This window comes from Piliocolobus tephrosceles, chromosome 10 (assembly GCF_002776525.5).
Source record: "Piliocolobus tephrosceles isolate RC106 chromosome 10, ASM277652v3, whole genome shotgun sequence".
Taxonomy (NCBI): Eukaryota; Metazoa; Chordata; class Mammalia; order Primates; family Cercopithecidae; genus Piliocolobus; species Piliocolobus tephrosceles.
Genome location: NC_045443.1, coordinates 90,641,581 through 90,650,033, shown reverse-complemented (window position 1 = coordinate 90,650,033; position 8,453 = coordinate 90,641,581). Strand labels below are relative to the sequence as shown.

The 8,453-nt window shown below is 35.5% G+C and overlaps 1 non-coding gene across 1 annotated transcript; it reads left to right on the top strand.

The window, feature by feature from the left end:
- The first annotated feature begins 7,951 nt into the window (after positions 1-7,951).
- On the top strand, positions 7,952-8,070 carry LOC111538861. Its single transcript, XR_002730478.1, has one exon. It is a non-coding gene; the product is annotated as a 5S ribosomal RNA (ribosomal RNA).
- The last annotated feature ends 383 nt before the right edge of the window (positions 8,071-8,453 follow it).

Here is an 8,453-nt window from a genome sequence, read left to right as displayed (position 1 = left end):
ATCAAAGAATGGAAAAAAATTGCAGAAAAATACTGAGAAATAAAAGCTGCATTAACAATATCACCGTCGGTCAAAAGAATTTTAGACAATAATCATTCTTGGGGATTAAAGAAGACATTAATAAAAGGTACAGTTCTCCAGGAAAGCATCACTACATTTGAACTTATATGCATTCAACAACTTAGCCTCAAAATATGTAACAGAAAAATTTGGCCAGTAAAAATCAACAAATTTATGATAATAGGGGAAGAGATTTTATCATATCTCTCTCAGAAACTGGTAGATCAAATAGACCAAAAATTAGTAAAGGTATAGACTATTTAAATAACACAATTTAAAAAATTGCTGACATATAAACTCAGATTCAAGCATATATAATAATATGATATATGATGGAAAGACATTGTAAATCAATGAATTGTAAATTATTCAATAAACAATGCTGAAATAATTCACATGGAAAAATGAATATCCGTTCATATGAATATATGAATTTAGAGAGACTTAAGGCCTATTTGTCAGAATAGAAACTTTAAAAAATGAAGGAAGGAAATATAGGAAATGTCTTTGTGACTTCATAGTAGAGAAAGATTTCTTAAAACAAGACCATAATAAATGCAAATCATAAAGACAAGGACATTATATACAAATCTAAAAGAAATTCACTAATTAGGAGAAGATATTTGCAACACGTAAAACTGACAAACACTAGTATCTAGACTATATTTAAAAAAACATAATTTCTTTAACAAAATAAGAAAAGGACAAAAAAACACAAGGGAAAAGGGATAAAGCATATAATCAGGAAATTGTAGAATAGGAACCCCAGATAAACAGTAACATTTGTCAAGGTGCTGTATTTCACTAATAATTACAGCAATGAAAATTAAAGCCACAATGAGATACAATTTCACACCTATTATTTTGGCAAAAAATAAAACATCTAACAATATCGACAGAATTTTGGGAGATGGGAACTCATTATTTGAGGGTGTGTAAATTTGTTCAACTATATTGAATGAGCAATTTCACAATATCTAGTTAACTTAATGATGCGGTAGATATATTGGTTGGGTACTCAAAAGCCATTTCCAGTAATTTCTCCCTTTCTCACCTCCCACTGTAGAGGCTGGAAAATCCAAATACTAACTTTTCCATTCTCTCTTGCATCTAGTGGTTGCTATGTGACTCATTTCTAGCCAGTGAGAAATAGGATGTCTGCCAGATGGCTTTATGTGCTCTCCCTTACTGCCTGGTTTTGAGTATGGTCTGAGGAAATAGTGTTTGGAACTGCTATAGTCATGTTCAGACAATGAAGGGAAGGTCAAGAAGGCACTGATCTCTTAGCCATCGAACCAATTCCAGCAACATCCTTCTCTAGACCTTTTGTGAGCCAGGTTTTCCCTTGCTGTATCCAAATGCTCTTCATTGATCCTAAGATCTAGTCATTGCCTCTCCAGGTGTACACCCTAGAGAAACTTATATATTTGAAAGGATTATTCCTTGTTTGTAAAACAAAAAATGGAAAGTAACCTAGATGACCATTGGTAGAGGAAGGGATAAATAAATCATGGTACTGTTTCTACAGTGGAATACTCTAGAGCAGTTAAAATAAATTAACTGGGTCTACATGTTCCAACACAGACAAATCTCACATCAATGTTGAGCAAAAGGAGCAAGTTGAGGAAAGACATATAGTGCATAACAGTATTTGTGTCAGATTTTTAAAGCACATGAAACAATATACTACATATTATACGTGTATATACATATATACATATACATGTACAGACAACACATAAATATGTATATACACATATATATGTTATAAAAGTGTAAAAGTATGGACAGAATGATACATACCAACTTTAGAATAGTTTTTACTCTAGGGAAGGAGAGGAATGGGGTCACCACGGAATACAAAAAAGATATGCCACTTTAAAAATCTGAGTGGTAGGTAAGTGGGTGCTTATATTTTTTTCTATATGTCTGAAAATAATTTGGAAATGAAAGGATAATAGAAAGATAATATGGAGCACAATTTGCAACTGCAAAGATATGGAAACAACCTAAGTGCCCATCAACCAATGAGTGGATAAAGAAAATGTGATCTATATACACCATGGAATACCATTCAGCCATAAAAAAGAATGAAATAATGTCTTTTGCAGAAATTTGTATGGAGCTGAAGGCTATCATTCTAAGTGAAGTAACTCAGGAATGGAAAACCAAATACACTATGTTCTCACTTATAAGTGGGAGCAAAGCTGTGGGTATGCAAAGGCATATAGAGAGGTATAATGGACTTGGGAGACTCAGAAGAGGGAAGGGTGGGAGGTGGATGAGGTATAAAAAACTATATACTGAGTACAAGGTACACTCCTTGGGTGACAGGTGTGCTAAAATCTCAGACTTCACCAATGTACAATTCACCCATGTAACCAAAAACCACTTGTACCCCAAAAGCTATTGAAATAAATAAATAAAATGGAAAAAGAAAGATAATGTTGGAGATAGGCAAAGGAATGAGTTGGAGGGGAGAAAGACATGGCCAGGTTCTGGAGGTCATTACAATAATTTAGATCATATAAGAGGAAGAAGGTCTGAACTGGGCTAGGGACCATGGAAGTGGAAAGAAGACAATTTTGAAATATGTCTTAGAGCTAAATGAGCTACGTGAGAAATTACATGCCTGACAATGATTTTTTAGTTTATATAGATTTTTCTTTAAAAATTATAAAATTTACATGGCATAAAATATATTATTTTAGCTATTTTTAAGTGTACAGTTCAGTAGCAAACACATTCATGTTATTGTACAACTATTACCACCATTGATCTTCAGAACTTTTTCATCTTGCAAAGCTGAAATTCTGTAGACATTAAACCCTAACGCTTCATTCCTCCTCTCCAACCCCTGGCAACCACCATTCTACATTCTGTCTCTATGAATATGACTAATCTAGTTAAAATGATTAACTGGATTTACAGGTATCAACATAGACAAATCTTACATCAATGTTGAGTGAGGGGCTAGTTCCATGATGAGTGGAATCATACGCAGTTTGCCCTTTTGTGGCTGGCTTATTTCACTTAGCATAACGTCTTCAAGTTTCATCCATGTTGTAGCAGGTGAAGAATTTCCTTATTTTTTTAAGACTAAATAGTATTTTGTTTATCCATTCATCCATTGATGGACATTTGGGTTACTCCCATATTTTGACTACTGTAAATAATATTATTATGAACATGAGTGTACAAATACCTATTCAACTCCCTGCCTTCAATTCTTTTGGGTAGGTACTTAGAAGTGGAACTGCCAAATCAATGGTAACCCTGTTACAGTGGGAAGCTAGTGAGGTATGAGCAGGGCGGGAGAGGGCCTCAGCCCCTGCAACACACACACCAGGAGTGTTGGGCAACGTCGTTAACTGTTTCTGTAAAATAATAATTGGTTACAGCTCATGCCAGGGAAAGGTAGTCTCCTAACAGATAGAAAACACTTGAAACTGATCAGCAACTTCCCCATAAGATCTCAGGAGTGAGAAGAAGTAATGCAAGATCCTGGAAGCCTGCCAACCTATAAACCCCAAGTCAAGAGGTCACGCTGCCTGCTTGGCCTTCTTCCAAGTGTACTGTCCTTCCTTTCTTTACTGCTTTGAAACTTTTTAATAAACTTTCACTCTGGCTCTAAAACTTGCTTCAGTCTCTCCTTCTGCCTTATGCCCCTTAGATTCTTTCTTCTGCGGTGGCAAAAATTGAGGTTGCTGCAGACCCGAATGGATTAGCTACCAGTAACAATCCTATTTTCAGTTTTTTGAGGAAGATAATACTTTTCATAAAGGTATAATTTTCAGATTACAGCTACTGTGGAATAATGTACTGCCATTAGAATATTCATGTTTCCTCACCATTACTTTCCATCAGCCTGCCAAGTTTGCAAATAAAAACTCTAGCAGATATTTTGTTACCATGGATAGGAGGAGCACAGGACTTTATAGAGTAGAACCAGGCTCTGGGGACAATCTGCCACTCCATGAATACATGAACACTCATTAAGAAAACCTAATATGGTGATTGAGAAATTGCCTCTGCCTTCTCTATTAAAAGGTACACTTGTTAGTCAAGTCTGTTTCGTTTCGGGACTATACAACGTTAACTGCTGATGGTTTTCCCATGTGCTCTCAGCAGGGTCAAGTGAGATGACAAAGAAGAAAACTCCTAAATCCCAGTGAGAGCCACTGATATTTAAATAAAATAGAAACCCAAGGCTGGGCACAGTAGCTTACATTTATGATCCAAACGCTTTGCAAGGCCGAGGTAGGAGGACAGCTTGAGGCCAGGAGTTCAAGACCACCGTGGGCAACTTAGTGAGACCTCATCTCTACAAAAAAAAAAAAAAAAAAAGGGAAGAAAAAAAATCCCCAACCAAATAAACGCCCCAAACCTCAACCTTTATTTCTAACAAATTACATAGGTAATGAAGCTTCACTGTAGGATAATAAAAAGTATATAGATACATAAATTTAAGACAATTAAAATAATCTATAATCCCAGCTTTTTGTTAAATTTAGATTATTTTCTAGGCATAAATATATTTAATGTGAATTTTAATTATAAAACAGAGCCATACTCTATTGTTTTGTAACTTTCCCCTCAATTAATATATTGTGCACATATTTCCATGTCATATCTGTTAAAATAAAATATATTTAAAATTACAAATTATCCATTGATGTATATATTTATTCAATGTTGTGCTGTTAGACTCTTTTATTTGAAATTTTATCTTGCCAATATGGCAAGGAATGTTTTCCTAGCTATATTTTTAAGTTCATCTTTATTTTTAATGACAAATTTAAAAAATAATATGGCTGGAGGTTGAGGTGAGACGACTGCTTGAAACCATGAGTTTGGACCAGCTGAGCAACATAGTGAGACTCCATCTATAATAATAATAATAATATGGCTTCATCAAATGGTATGCATAGATTCTTATTTCTTTCCAAAACATTTACATATTTTTTAATGTTTTCAAGTATATACATATATTATTATAAGTTCAAATAATACAAAAAGGAATAAAAAAGAAAGTTAAAATTGTTCCTGGTTCTCAAGATAATTGTTAATAATTTAATGAACATTCTTTTAGACTTTGAGTGCATATATACAAATATGTGTATTTATTTTTTAACTTAGAGAGTGGACTTTTTCATGTCATTAAATATTATTTTATAGTATCATTTTTGATGGTTTCAAACTAGTCTGCATTTGTGTTACCCAAGTCAGTCCCAGTTTCTGTAGCTTTGCCAAGGAAAGCTGGCCTACCCAGAACCCCTGCCAAAAGGGCAGGGCTCCTTTCCTCTCCTGCTCCCTCTCTGTCAGCCACCAGCTGATTGGAATGAGACTAGGTATAGGACACATGCACAATCTTTGGATTGTCAGGGTGCCCAGTGCAAAGTCTCTGTGCAGACTGGAAAGATCTAGACCTACAATGACCTCATTGTTAGATTTGAGCTGGGCAATAACCAGAAAGTTAAACAGTTCATAGTGGATTCACAGCTTAAAGATGCATGGGGAAATGGCAAGAGGTGCCTTGAAAGGTCATAATGTCACTGAAATGCCAGGGGTTCAGTCTAAGTCACCTTTCTCACAGTACAGAAAACCAATCACTGAGACAACCAGTATTGCCAAGGAAGAAGAATTTTTATTTGGATCTTGTTAGCTGGAGAGAGGAGAGATCAGTCTCAAGTCCATCTCTTCCAACCAAATAAAATTGGGGATTGATACAGTGGTTATATAGCAGAGTATGAAGGTAGTTACGTAGGGGAAAACAGAAATCATGGAGGGGTAAGGAAACAATCATGATGGATGAGGTGTCTGGCATCTTCATTGTCTGGATGCAGTGATCTGATGAGTTTCAGTTTCTTACCTGAGAGTCAGTTTCCTGCGGAAGGAACTCAGATAAAACAATGTAAGTTTCAAGTTTTAAGGTCAAGGAGAGTCAATTTCTGTTTATTTAAAAAACCATAAACATCAGCTCTATGGGACAGTTGGGCCAATATCAATAAAAAGGTCAGTCAACATTATGGGAACACAAGAAGTATGAGTAAGATAAGCCATGAGGTTGATACAAATATATACCATGAAGAGTAGTATTTTAGGGTATAGGCTTTGGAGTCAGATGAGCATTTGAATATTGATACTTCCCCTTTAATGCTATGTGACTTGGATTAATTAATCTTCTGAGCCATAGTTTCATTATCAGTAATACATGGATAATTCTGTGTCTGTTACTGAGTTGTTGAAAGAATTTATTGAGATAATATAGGCAAAATTTTTAGTACAGTCCCAGACACATAGAAGCACTAAATGAAAACATTATTATTATAGCTATTTCTTCCCAAATGTACCTTATGTTTGATCCTGTACTATCTTTTGAATCTCCTGGCATATATCAATTTATGAATATGTAATGTGGGGGCCATAAGCTCTTGGCCCCCTAAAGGTTCACTGAAAATCACTAACATGAGGCAGACTGCTCAGAAGGAGAAAAGGCATACAAATTTATCTGCCGTGTATACATGGGAGCCTTCAGAATGATGACCAGCTACTCAATGTGGTACAGAAGCTTATAAACCATCTTGACGTTACAGAAAGAATGGGGGCTTGGATCCTGGTAAAACAGGTTATAGAAGAGGGGGAAGGAATTCTATTAAGGGGCAATGTAGGATTAACTTGTAAATAGTTCTGTTTGGAATTGAAATGATAAAAGGGTCTGCTCAGATGGGGTTATATCTTGGTAAGAAAAAACAGTTGTTCTTGGTGGGTCTGGATCTTAGGCAGCTAAAGAAACTTCAGCTTCTTGGAGGGGTGCAGGGAAGGTCAGAGAGACCTTGACGCTTCGTCGGCTCAGGATGGCAAAACATCATATTCTTGGGTATTGGTTTTTGAGCCCCAACAGTAATCAATAATTGTATGTTGAGTTCCAGGAAGTTTTCTTGTATTTAAGTCTGGATTTTTTATTGACCAAACTTCTGAAATAGCTGAATCAATTTTCTAATCCACAATTTTTTTCTATCTTTAACGATAAAAGGAGATTCTACCTAGACTGCTTGTTTAATTTTGGGGATATAAAACTTAAGTTTTCTTTTTTTTAAGTATCCTGAAGTCTTGAATGGTTGTAAGACTCACACAATAAAAAGGAGTATTAGCATTTAAATATCAGTTGGCAACTGAGTAGGCAGTACTCTCATAGAACTCGAGGTTTCTTACCTTTTTCTCTTAGAAAGTAAGTACTTTTCTTAGTCAGAATTTTCTCTTGCTGGAGTGGTACAAAGGGCGCTGGGTGGATTCAATTTCAGTCATGTCAACTTTCTTTCTATTTCCCTCCTCTCCCTACAGATAATTAAGGACTACGTGGTGTGTATAAATAGCTTCAGTGGAGAACATGCTCTTATCTTTGCCCCTCTCATCACCAAGCAGGGCCCCTAACTGATGTTGCAATTAGAGTACTGATTTAGCTCTGAGAGACACATTGCAAATGATCTGCTGAGGAGGATGGTATTTATATCAGTACTGACTGATGAAGACTTTGTCAACTGTACCTTTGGCAGATCATCTGATGGCATGCCCCTGGGTTAATCTACTTCTCATTATAAATGATGACCCATGATGATGTGTTTTCTGAACCACTCATCTTGTACAGAGTGCCACAATGTGGAACAGCCCTATGTAAATTCTGATAATTAAGGAAATAATCCAAAGTATAGGGGTCAACGAAAAAACTGTAGAGGTCAAGACATTTGGTGAGTTACTCAGGCACAGTAATTTGATTTTGATTTGAAGAAATTCACACTTCTGTATTGCAGGTTTAATTGTCTATTTTGACATAGAGAAAGGAAATAAAAATACACTACTTATGTTTCCCATAGAAAGACTGGGCAATTTGGTCTGTGGCCATACCACCCTGAACGCACCCAATCTTGTCTGATCTTGGAAGCTAAGCAGGGTCGGACCTGGTTAGTACTTGAATGGGAGACCACATGCGAATACCGGGTGCTGTAGGTTTTGTAAAAAAAAAAAAAAAAAAGAAAGATTGGGCAATTTGAAGTTGCCTTTTTTTTCATTTCGTAGATGCTGTGAGTACTTCAAAACCACAACATATTCTCAGGTCAAGTAAGTTATATGGAATCAGAAGTGCAAAGATTGTTTTGATTATTTGACTAAAGTTAAAAGCCAGTGATTTAGTACATCTATTAAAATAGACAAATATGCATATTATAATTGTGTATTATATTTATCACATAGCAATTATATTTTATAGGATATAATTATAATTTATATAATATTTAAAAATTTTCTCCTTTGTGAAAGTAGAAATGTAGTGGAAACAGTGATAGGGAGTTGAGCTAATTCTTATCCTCACTTTGTCCTGAATGGCTAGAAGGTTG